The following is a 10,362-nucleotide window of genomic DNA, read 5'->3' as shown; positions in this document are numbered from 1 at the left end:
GCACCAGAGGGAATGAAAAGACCAGATAATCATCACGTGATCCATTCCCTGTTGCCCATACAGCATCTGGCTGTATCAATGGATGTTTATATCCTATAATGGATATATGCTCTGTTGTGACCTTCCTTTATGCCAGCTTTTATTTTAGCTTTCTTAGCTCTGTTTATCACATGGGCTGGCTGTAATATGTATTTAGAAGGGTGAGTTCAGAACAGGTTTTTCAAGAGGGGATTTATTTGTAAAAAGAAGGGCGATGATGCATCACTGAATGACACAATGGGCCAGTGATGCTGTCCTTAATTTAGCAAAGAGCTCCTTGAAAAAATTCCTCCCTTCACATGTGATAATCTATGCATCCCAGGGGCATGTGAACTCACAGACAGGAAAGAGTGAGGAACTGGGAAATCTATTAATTTGTTTTCCCACTAAAATCAACGTTTTCTTCTAACTTTAACCCTGGAGGGAGGCAACACCATTTAACAAACAAATTCATATTAAGTGCATTTGGTGGAAATATTTACAGTATCATTTGTTTGTGAAAAAGACACTGATAATATATCACTGAGTTCAGCTTGTGTAATCTGACTTGGGTGAAGATCTCGTAGGGGCTAAGAGTATCCTTCATAATGATTTTTTTTTAAAAAAATAATCATACTCGGCCCTTTCCATATTTGCTCTTCCAAGTTGTTTTTATGAGTCTCGGGGAAAAATCATTTCTGTCGGAGATGATTTAGCAGTATCCACAAAGGGGTGATTCCATCAGAGGCAGGGTAATCACCCCAAACCCTCCTTTTAATTTGGTGACAGTCTTTTATCAAGAAAATCTGTCAATATATCTCTGAGATAAGCAATGGCGTGTGGACATAGCCTACAGACCAACTTGTCTGTAGAAGTAAGGATTCAATAACTTGTGCTTCATCAGTGAATCTAGTTGTATTTTAGAATCAGAGGATCTAGAATCAGTTATATAAAGTGGACTTTGTCAGGTCAGAAATCAAGCAAAGATATGTATTTGTTTAGGCTATTCCAAGAATTCACTTTTGTTTTTATGGTTGTTCTCATTCCGCAAAGCATATCTGCAGAACGGTAGTTTCATATAACATGTCAGGGGTTTGTTCAGGAAGTAAACATGTCCTGCTGGCCAAATCTGTTTTTGTAATGGTAACGTCACAGGTTGTTTGCTACTAGTACCGTATTTGTGCCAAGAGTTCCTGTATTAAACAGAGAGGTTAAAAGTAAGTCTTGCCTTGCAGCTGTTTTCAGTGAGCTTTGGCAAAAGTTCATAAGTGTATCCATAAACATACAGTGGCATTGCTATATAAGAACATTGGTCAATGCTAGTTGCCTTATGATGATCTCATAACAATCTTGCATTGTGATTGTGACAGGAGCTGCAGATGTTCACATTCTTTGTTGGTTACTTTTAGCAGAACAGCTGTAAACGTCATTTTGCTTCAGGTTTATTTTAAAAGTTAATTTTCACTGTGCACATCCTTTCAGCTGATATCCTCATGACAGCACTTCCCCTCAAGAAAGTTATATGAAATGGTGTGAGGGGATACTGATTATTTTTCTCTGTTTGGAGAAGTTGCTAGATTCATTTTGTTTTGTAAATGATGTCCAGATACTATCATAAGAAGTCATGGGCTTCTTATAAATGTGTAATAAAACAAGTAAAATATTCTTTATATATATATATATATATATATTGTAAGGTGGTTATGAATCCAGATGATCAACTGCTTTTCCCTTGCAAAATGCAGGCACAAAAATCACAACAGATACATTAGATAGCGACTTTTAATGTGTCAGTAAGATAACAGTTTGAGGGCTTTTATGGCTATCAAAAACCATATGGTGCTTCATGGGTCACTCTTTCACTGGTAAAATAGAAATCTAATCAGAATTTATTATATTACTACTTCAGGTGTCCAGAGAAAGATATAATTCGTTACCCAATTTAGTATGTTGTTGTGGTACATTTTGAAGAAAAATGCTTTAGGTATTCACAATAGAAGTAACTGAAATGTAGTACCCTTTCCAAGCCATACCACAAGAGATGAGGGACATATCAGTACCTAGGTAGACAGATTAGATAGACAATTTAGCTGCATCTTTTAAAGGTGAACAAATTATTATTCTGTTCTGAAAGGGTTGGATAAAATCAAACCTTCTAGTTTCCCGTAAAGATGCTATCTCATCAAATAGACTCAGTGGATCAAATGCATCACTGGCCTTAGCAGATGCCCTTCCAAAGAAGTTGCACTCATCTTATGCCAGCAGTGTGTCTTTCATAATATGCCCATGAGCATTCAAAATTTTTCTTTTAAATTATTTGAAACAAAATACTTTCAACACATTTTTAATTCGGACTTTTCTTTCTTCTGCATGTGAAAGTGACATTTGTGCCCTAATATTGCCATACTACTTTGAGCTCAAAGGTAAAATCTTATTAGGAACAGCCTAGAATGATGTGCAAATCAAGCTAAATCAGCCAGCACTATATTCAGCATCTATACTTGTGACAGGGTACACTGCCTATCCAGTTTTAATAAACCTCCAGATACTTGATACATGGTCACCCAGCTAGGGCCAAACCCCACCGCTTTTCTCCTAGAAAAACCCAGTTTTCCTGGCAGATCTGTAACATAGGAAACCAGACCAGAAGGAGTTAAAGTACTGGGGAACTGAATGCACTGCAGCTCATTTAAACAGCTTTCTGATATATAAAAGAGGCAAAGGAAAAGTGGGCTAGTGTGTTTGGAAATGATAGTCAGGGGAGAGCAGAGAGGTCTAGTTTTCATCCTGGGTCGGTGAAAACTTTGTTTTTTCTGCTTTTTTTTTTTTAATTGTTGTGGAGCTGGGGAACTCTGAAAATGAAAAGAGAACTTAGTTTTGTTTCCCTGTTGTTTATTGAGTTACTCTTACTGCATGTGAGGGGAACTCATCTGTAACAACAAATAATGAAAATGGGAGTGCTATAAAAGTTAAGCATCAGGGGGTAGCCATGTTAGTCTGTATCCACAAAAACAACAAGAAGTCTGGTGGCACCTGAAAGACTAACAGATTTATTTGGGCATAAGCTTTCGTGGGTAAAACACCACTTCTTCAGATGTATCTGAAGAAGTGGTGTTTTACCCACGAAAGTTTATGCCCAAATAAATCTGTTAGTCTTTCAGGTGTAAAAGTTAAGACATTGGTTTTAATGAGAATCACTTAATTATTTGACAGGTTTCAGAGTAACAGCTGTGTTAGTCTGTATTCGCAAAAAGAAAAGGAGTACTTGTGGCACCTTAGAGACTAACCAATTTATTTGAGCATAAGCTTTCGTAAGTGAGCTGTAGCTCATGAAAGCTTATGCTCAAATAAATTGGTTAGTCTCTAAGGTGACACAAGTACTCCTTTTCTTTTTTAATTATTTGAAAGGGAAAAGCTCATCATAAATCTGGCACTGTCCTGTCCATTGTCTGAAATGTGTGACAAAGTATAGTGGTGCTTCCTGGTCCCTGCTGAGCAACAGCTTAATTCCAACTCAGCTTCTTAGTTCTCTTGTACAAGTAGGCAAAAGCTATGAGTGGCTGTCTGGGAAGAAGGCTGGGTAGAATGCATTTGGGATTCTAGCCCTCCACTTCCAGGTGTCATAGAATATAACTTAACCCCACATGCTAATCGGGAGTGTCCTTTTTTTGCTCCATCTATGTTAACTTATTTTTCTTTCTTTTTATGCAAACTAATCTGAGTGAAAGACTTTATTTTTTTTCTTTCCCAGCAAAGGAATGGAATGAATTGAAATCTGCATCAATTTGTGGCATTAAGTGACCTAACAGTAAAGGTAGGATGGCAATGTATTATTTATTGTGGCGGTGCATTCATAATGCTACGTTAGACGTCTCCAAGTCTCATATTTTTATTGTCTCAATACTAGTTTTAACCAGCTTGAAATTACTACCCAACATAAATCATTCTGTAGATGGCTGTTAGGTAGTTTGCTTGGATTTTAAACTAAAGAAATAACATTGTTTAGAGGGCACATACATGAATGGTCATATAGTCCATGGGATTAAATTTAAAGCCAGCTAGAACTGAGGTGATGTTAGCAAAAACTATGCTGTTGAACTATGCTGACTTGCAAGGACATGTTTCTGCCTGAAGGGCTGACCCAATTGGGAAGGTGAGGCAATAGAAGGATGGGTATAGTGCAAGTGTTTGCACTACCCTCTAGCCACAGATGCTTAGACTTCTACAATCCAGGACTACAAACTGCTTAACATTCCTATTTACCAATGTTTAGTAAATCAAACAATTAATCTTTCTTTTAATTTTACAAGAACTTGGTTGAGGCAAACACAACTCATTCCACTTATACTCTTTGAAAATTATCTGCTGTGAAGGATTAGCTGCCACACTGAACAATAACGAAACTTGTGCTTCCAAATAAAGAGGTTAATTGGCTTCATAGAAAATGTGTATATAGCACATGGGACTAATATTGGTTTTGTGACGGCCCTGTGGTAGAGAAGCTAATGTTTCCAGTTTATTAGCTGTTATACAATAATCTGTCCTTGACCAATAATTATACTTACAGAACCATTGCTAATATATGTCATTATTATAACTGCTTAGTGTGTCATGTGCACCTGAAAAGAATCGATTCTGTTACCACGTACATTCGTGTTGCTGCTGCCCAGCTTCTTCTGTGTTGTCTTTGCTCTGTTTTCTAATTTTCATTGGCAGAGTCACAGAAGAATTGATGATCTTCCAATGTATATAGTCAGCATGTTTCAAATGACTGAAGGCCTGAATTCTCCTCCTGCTGCAATCAGTTTTAGCAGTAGCTTCAGTAGGAGGAGGATCGTCATATGTGTACATGTCTCTAAGATATAAATGGATGCACACATGCATACTAGAACACATGAAGGCTAACAAACTTGCATTCTTGGAAATTGTGGTTGTGTGTGTGTATATAATATGTTTTATGGACATGCATACACATCATAATCCTTCTGCTAAAGCTACTGGCAAAACTCTTATCATCAGGATGGGAGACTTAGGGTATGTCCTCACGACCAATGTTAAAGTGCTGCCGTGGCTGGGAGAGAGTCCTGGGAGAGAGCTCTCCCAGCGCTGTAAAAAAAAAAATGAACCGCCATGAGGGGCGTGGCTACCAGCAGCTGGGGGCGTGGCTACATTGCCACTTTACAGCACTGAAACTTGCATCGCTCAGGGTGTGTTTTTTCACACCCCTGAGCAAGAAAGGTTCAGCGCTGTAAAGTGGCAGTGTAGACAAGGCCATATATTCCATTTGATATTCCTTACAAAAATACACTAAAAGAATGTTAGCGTTGCAAAGCAAGGAAATGAAAATAATCAGGAAATGACAAAATTGTGTTACCCATGTAACCTTAACTCTGCCTTTTGTAGCGATATTGGTGCAGGTCCATGGTTCAAGTTAAGTTATAATCTGCACAGAGTGTCAAAGTACATGGGTCGAGGTTCACGGAACTTTTAGTGTATGGTGCAGAGTCCACATGGTGACTTAGTGAGCAGCAGTCTGGGGTGGTGTACATGTACACCCTAGCTTGCCGCACATTAACTTCATGTGGACAAATCCTTAATCTACCTTTTCTGTTCACCAGGTTTAAGATTGCTTTTTCTCTGACTGGAAGTGCACACCCTGTCTCCTGCAGCAACACAACAGCTCCACTGTATGAACTTGAATCAAATACTCAGCATCTAGATGTCTCCTCTAAGTCCCAGTGCATCAACTCCCCAAAGCTCTGGAAGCCCAGGGATAGAAGGACTGAAAGACACCAGGTCATTTTTGAGGACAGTGTTTAAAAAAAAATTGCTGCCATCAAGCAACTTAACTGTTATTTTGTAATAACCTTTGCCCTCAGTAAGAATCACATTATTTCTAAATAACATAAATACCAGATAGGATGTATACAGCTAGATAAAAAGGGGAAGTGAGCTGACTGGTCAATACACTATACTATGACTATTTGAATATATGCATTTTTATGACCATTCCAAACCAGCAATGGTTCAATCAAATACAATCTGTCATGGTGTGTGCGTGGGGGGAGGAGGGGAAACACATTTGGCATGAATGGCAACTTATTTTTTTAGTCACTTAGAAGGTGTGGGTGGGTGTGGGTATGCGTATATATATATAGAGAGAGAGTGGTTAAATAACACTAGATAATGAAAATTGATACAATTTTGCAGACATTTTAAAATTATGAGGTGGAAATGGATTTTCTTTCAGTTCTTTTCTGTTTAGATTGTTTCATTTCCACTGAACACATTTGTTGACATTTCCCTTTATTTGTCCTCAGAGTTCTTGAGAAATATTTCTTTGTGAAAGTTAAGTGATAACGTCATCTTTGCTCAGCCTGCAAACCGCTCGCAACAGATACCTTATAAGGCTGCCGTCAGACATCCCACCACATCTCTTGTCAGGTGTCTAACAAAATACCTCCTTCCTTATTCAAAACTCTACCCTGAAAACGCGGTGTTACACTACGAAGCATGGTACATTCTCTTCAAATATTATTCTGGTAGTGTCCACAATGCAATTAGCATTTCCCACAAAGAACAGAAGTCGGTCCCTGTCCCAAATAGCTCATGTGGTATTCCTTACAAAAATACACTAAAAGAATGTTAGCATTGCAAAGCCTAAAGACAGAGGGGCAAGGAGGCAAAGGAGACCAGAAGGGTAAAGGGATCAAATAAAGATACTCTTACGAGCTGATGGCTTCATGTGTCCCAAAGAGGTTTGCATTATTAAAGAAGGATTGTATTCTAAAAGCCAAGAGTTATAAGTGAATGACATACAATAGAATTTTCAAACAGAAAATAGCAGCCTTTGGTTGGAGATATTCTTCTAAGATCACAACAGTAAAAACCCTTAATACCTACTTATATTTTTGCAATTTGGAATGTGTCTATCATTAGCACCACACAGCCATCTTAATCACATTAGATCAAAGCTTTTGGGGCTGTTTCAATCTCCATATCTCTCAAGTGTCCTCATTTAATTGGGACATCCTGAACTTTCATAGTAAATAAAAGTTCCAGATGTCCCCAGACCAGCAGGCAAATTCTCACTTTCTGCTATTCTTCCATGTTGGCACTTTCCAGAGGGTAAAAAGAGGTCGGATGTCACAAGGACATAGAAATGTCAGATGCCATTCTATCTAAATACAAAGATATTTTAAGCTTGGCTGCTTGAGCAGGGCTGCTTATTCGTTTAAATTTCTATTTTCAGTTGATTAAAACAAAGGAAAAGATTGTTTGGATTAATATACACAAGGCGCAGTTAATTAATTTTCACTTCAATAATAAGCTGCTCTGCTCCTCACTGTACAGTAGGAAGCAGTGCTGAAATGGAAGAGCACACCTTATATGTTATTTCTATCTCTATTTTTATCCACAAGTCCTGACAGGGATTTTGTAAGTTGTTTGAGGCATGAACTCTCTTTAAGTTCACAGTGTAAACTGCTTGGGTCAAGGACTTTCTTTTGCTGTGTGTTTGTACAGCTCTGAGCACAAAGGGGCCTGGCCCTGGTTGGGACCTAGTGGCATTATTGCCCTACTAAAAGTAATAATATAGATTTCTATATGGATATAAATGTATCTTATTATATCTACATGCATATAGGAGAAATTCAAGAAACTGATTCAAGGTGAGTCAGAGATTTTATAGAATACTCATAATTATCCTGTCCATGTGAATGTTAATTGTGACAGGTCAGAGTTCTTTGAATCTCCCCTGCATTACACAATGTGTGGTCATGTCCATCTGTGCTGTGCCAATTACTTCATTTTATAATTAATTTGTTGTGTGGAGTGCGATGGTATAATTAACTAACATGTTATATTATATAATCATTGAATGATAAATAAATTTAAATTGTAGGATTCTAGAAGTATAAGACTACTTAGTAGTAAGTAATAAGTATGTATTAGGTATCAAAGTAAGTAGGGCTGAAATGCAAGGCCTACAGGCTGAGGTGTGTAAGGTTTTCTTTGCTATACTAGGCCATAGGCTTAAGAAATGCTTGACATAAGTAAGTGACCCAAAGAATGACCCTATTCCACAAGATTACAGGAAAAGATGTATCAATAGGCGGTGTAGCGAGGCGGTGTGGTGCCCCTCCACCCTGCAGAGGGAAGAACCTCCCCAGACACCCCCCAGAGGTCAAGGCGCAGGACAGGAAGTATAATAGCCCAGCCCCAGAGCTCCCTTGGGCCGTAGCCGCCGGAGAGACAAGATGCCTGTGGCATGGCTCCGGCTTGGGGGTCCGCGGCAATCCGCGGCTGACCCGAGGACTGGCCGGACCGGCCAGTGCCGACTGGTGAACAGAGGAGCTGCCAAGCCTACCCATCACCGGCTACCCAGAGGAACCCATGGTGCTGGAACCCTCCAAGGACACCACCCTGACCCAGGTATCCTGCGAGGGGGAGTCCAGAAGTAGCCCGGGGGCAGCTGACCCTAGCCTGGCTGCAGCACCGCCAGAGCCTATGTCAGTGTGTTGCGGCCAGGATCCCCACTGACACAGCAGCGGGTCTTCTGCCACTGCTAGGGCCCTGGACTGGGACGCAGTAGAGTGGGTGGGCCTGCGTCCCCCCTGCCACCCAACTCGCAAGTGGCAGTCTCCCCCACTCCCCAGTCGCTCAGAGCCAGGAGCCTGGGGTTTGCTGTTCAACTGCTTGCTCAGCCCCTGCCTGAGGGCCTGAGCCACTGACTGTTTGCTTGCTGCCCTGCCCTGACCCAGGGCTCAGGCTTATATTGAACTATTTGCTCAGTCCCTGCCTGAGGGTCGGAGCTTCTGACTGTTTCTTTGCTGCCCACCTGGGCTTATATTGTACTGCTTGCAGGGTCCTGCCTGAAGGTCTGGGCCATAGACTGGGTATACCCCAACCCAGCAGAGAAGGTGTAGCAAGGCGGTGTGGTACCCCACCACCCCGCAGAGGGACGAGCCCCGGCCAAGTCCCCTTACAGGCGGCATTGTGAAAAATTACCTGTAAGTAATTTTGAGTACAAGATACCTGGTAGTCACATTTTTCTAACCCATGCACATTCACAGAGGGTTAGGAGTAGTCTGAATCACAAGATAAAAGGGCTCCCACATTGGGTAAAATGAGTTCCTTAGGGGAAAATGCCAGTAAGAACCATCCCTCTACTGATGTTCAATTGGCAAGGCAGTCGTCAGAGCCTAAAAATATTGTTAAGGATGTGAGTATGACTATATTTGTAACTTGTGCCTAGGTCTTTATAGAATTTCTATATGCTTGGGTAATAACTTTAACTGTAATTTTAATGAAATTTGTAGAACAGATTAGACTTTGTACTTGAGAGTGTCTGTGTGTATCCTTGGTCTTTGTTTTCATAGAGATTCTAAATCTGAAGCAAGTAGCAGAGATGATTTACACTCTGAGCTTCAGACTGTAGCGACCAGAGCCGAACCGACGGTGGTATAATAATTACTAAATTAATTTTAAATAAAATAAAAGGCTAAAGTGTAAAATATCAGATCACAAAGGTCGCATTTCACCACTCCACCTCCACTTTGCCTGGGTGTAAATAATTACACAAGGTGTAAGGCAGTGGGTAATAAAGCCCAGGGTGTTTGTTTAACTGACCACTTAACACGAGGCAGTGTTACTAGAAAATTATTGTAATGGTCCTTATACTATGGTCCCATTCAAAAGTTCTAAGTTTAGCCCTCAGACGTTAAAAGCAGTGTTCAACGATAGTTTTACCTGTATCTAGGGGTAATTATCTGTCATTCATGGATCTCTGTGACTTCAGTGTATGAGAGTTTTACCATTGACTTCAGTGGGAACAGAGGCCAATTCTGAATGTTTCTGAAAATCCCAGCCCAAACTCCTTGTTCTCCAGCTTGATGGTCTGGAATTCCCTTGCTTGGTTTAGGATACAGACTGTTTCTCAAAAAGTAATTATTTTGGCAAAGAAACACACACGAGAAGGACTTCTTTGATCATTTAGTAGGCCCTTTCTACACAAACTAGATCTTTCTGCACCCGTTTGTAGCTCCATGATACTGCTTTAATTTAGTTCTCTAGTTGTTCCTTTTGAGTACATGTACTGGTCTGTTTAATTTCTTTCATGAATCATTTTAGAATCTCCAAATTCAGGATTCAAGCTTATTTTATTCTAATATTCCCATATGTTTACCTCTTGATCCTCCACATCTGGAGGAAGGGGGGTGGGTATGGTTTGTTTGTTATTTCTACTCTGGTTGTCAGCTAGTCTAATGTATAATTTGTTGTGGAATATGTGCTTAGAAATCCTCACTTTTTAGCACTAAATTATTCAATGCATCCTATCCATTA

This window comes from Lepidochelys kempii, chromosome 1 (genome assembly GCF_965140265.1).
Source record: "Lepidochelys kempii isolate rLepKem1 chromosome 1, rLepKem1.hap2, whole genome shotgun sequence".
NCBI lineage: Eukaryota > Metazoa > Chordata > Testudines > Cheloniidae > Lepidochelys > Lepidochelys kempii.
The sequence above is the reverse complement of the archived record's forward strand: the minus strand, read 5'-3'. Positions refer to the sequence as shown.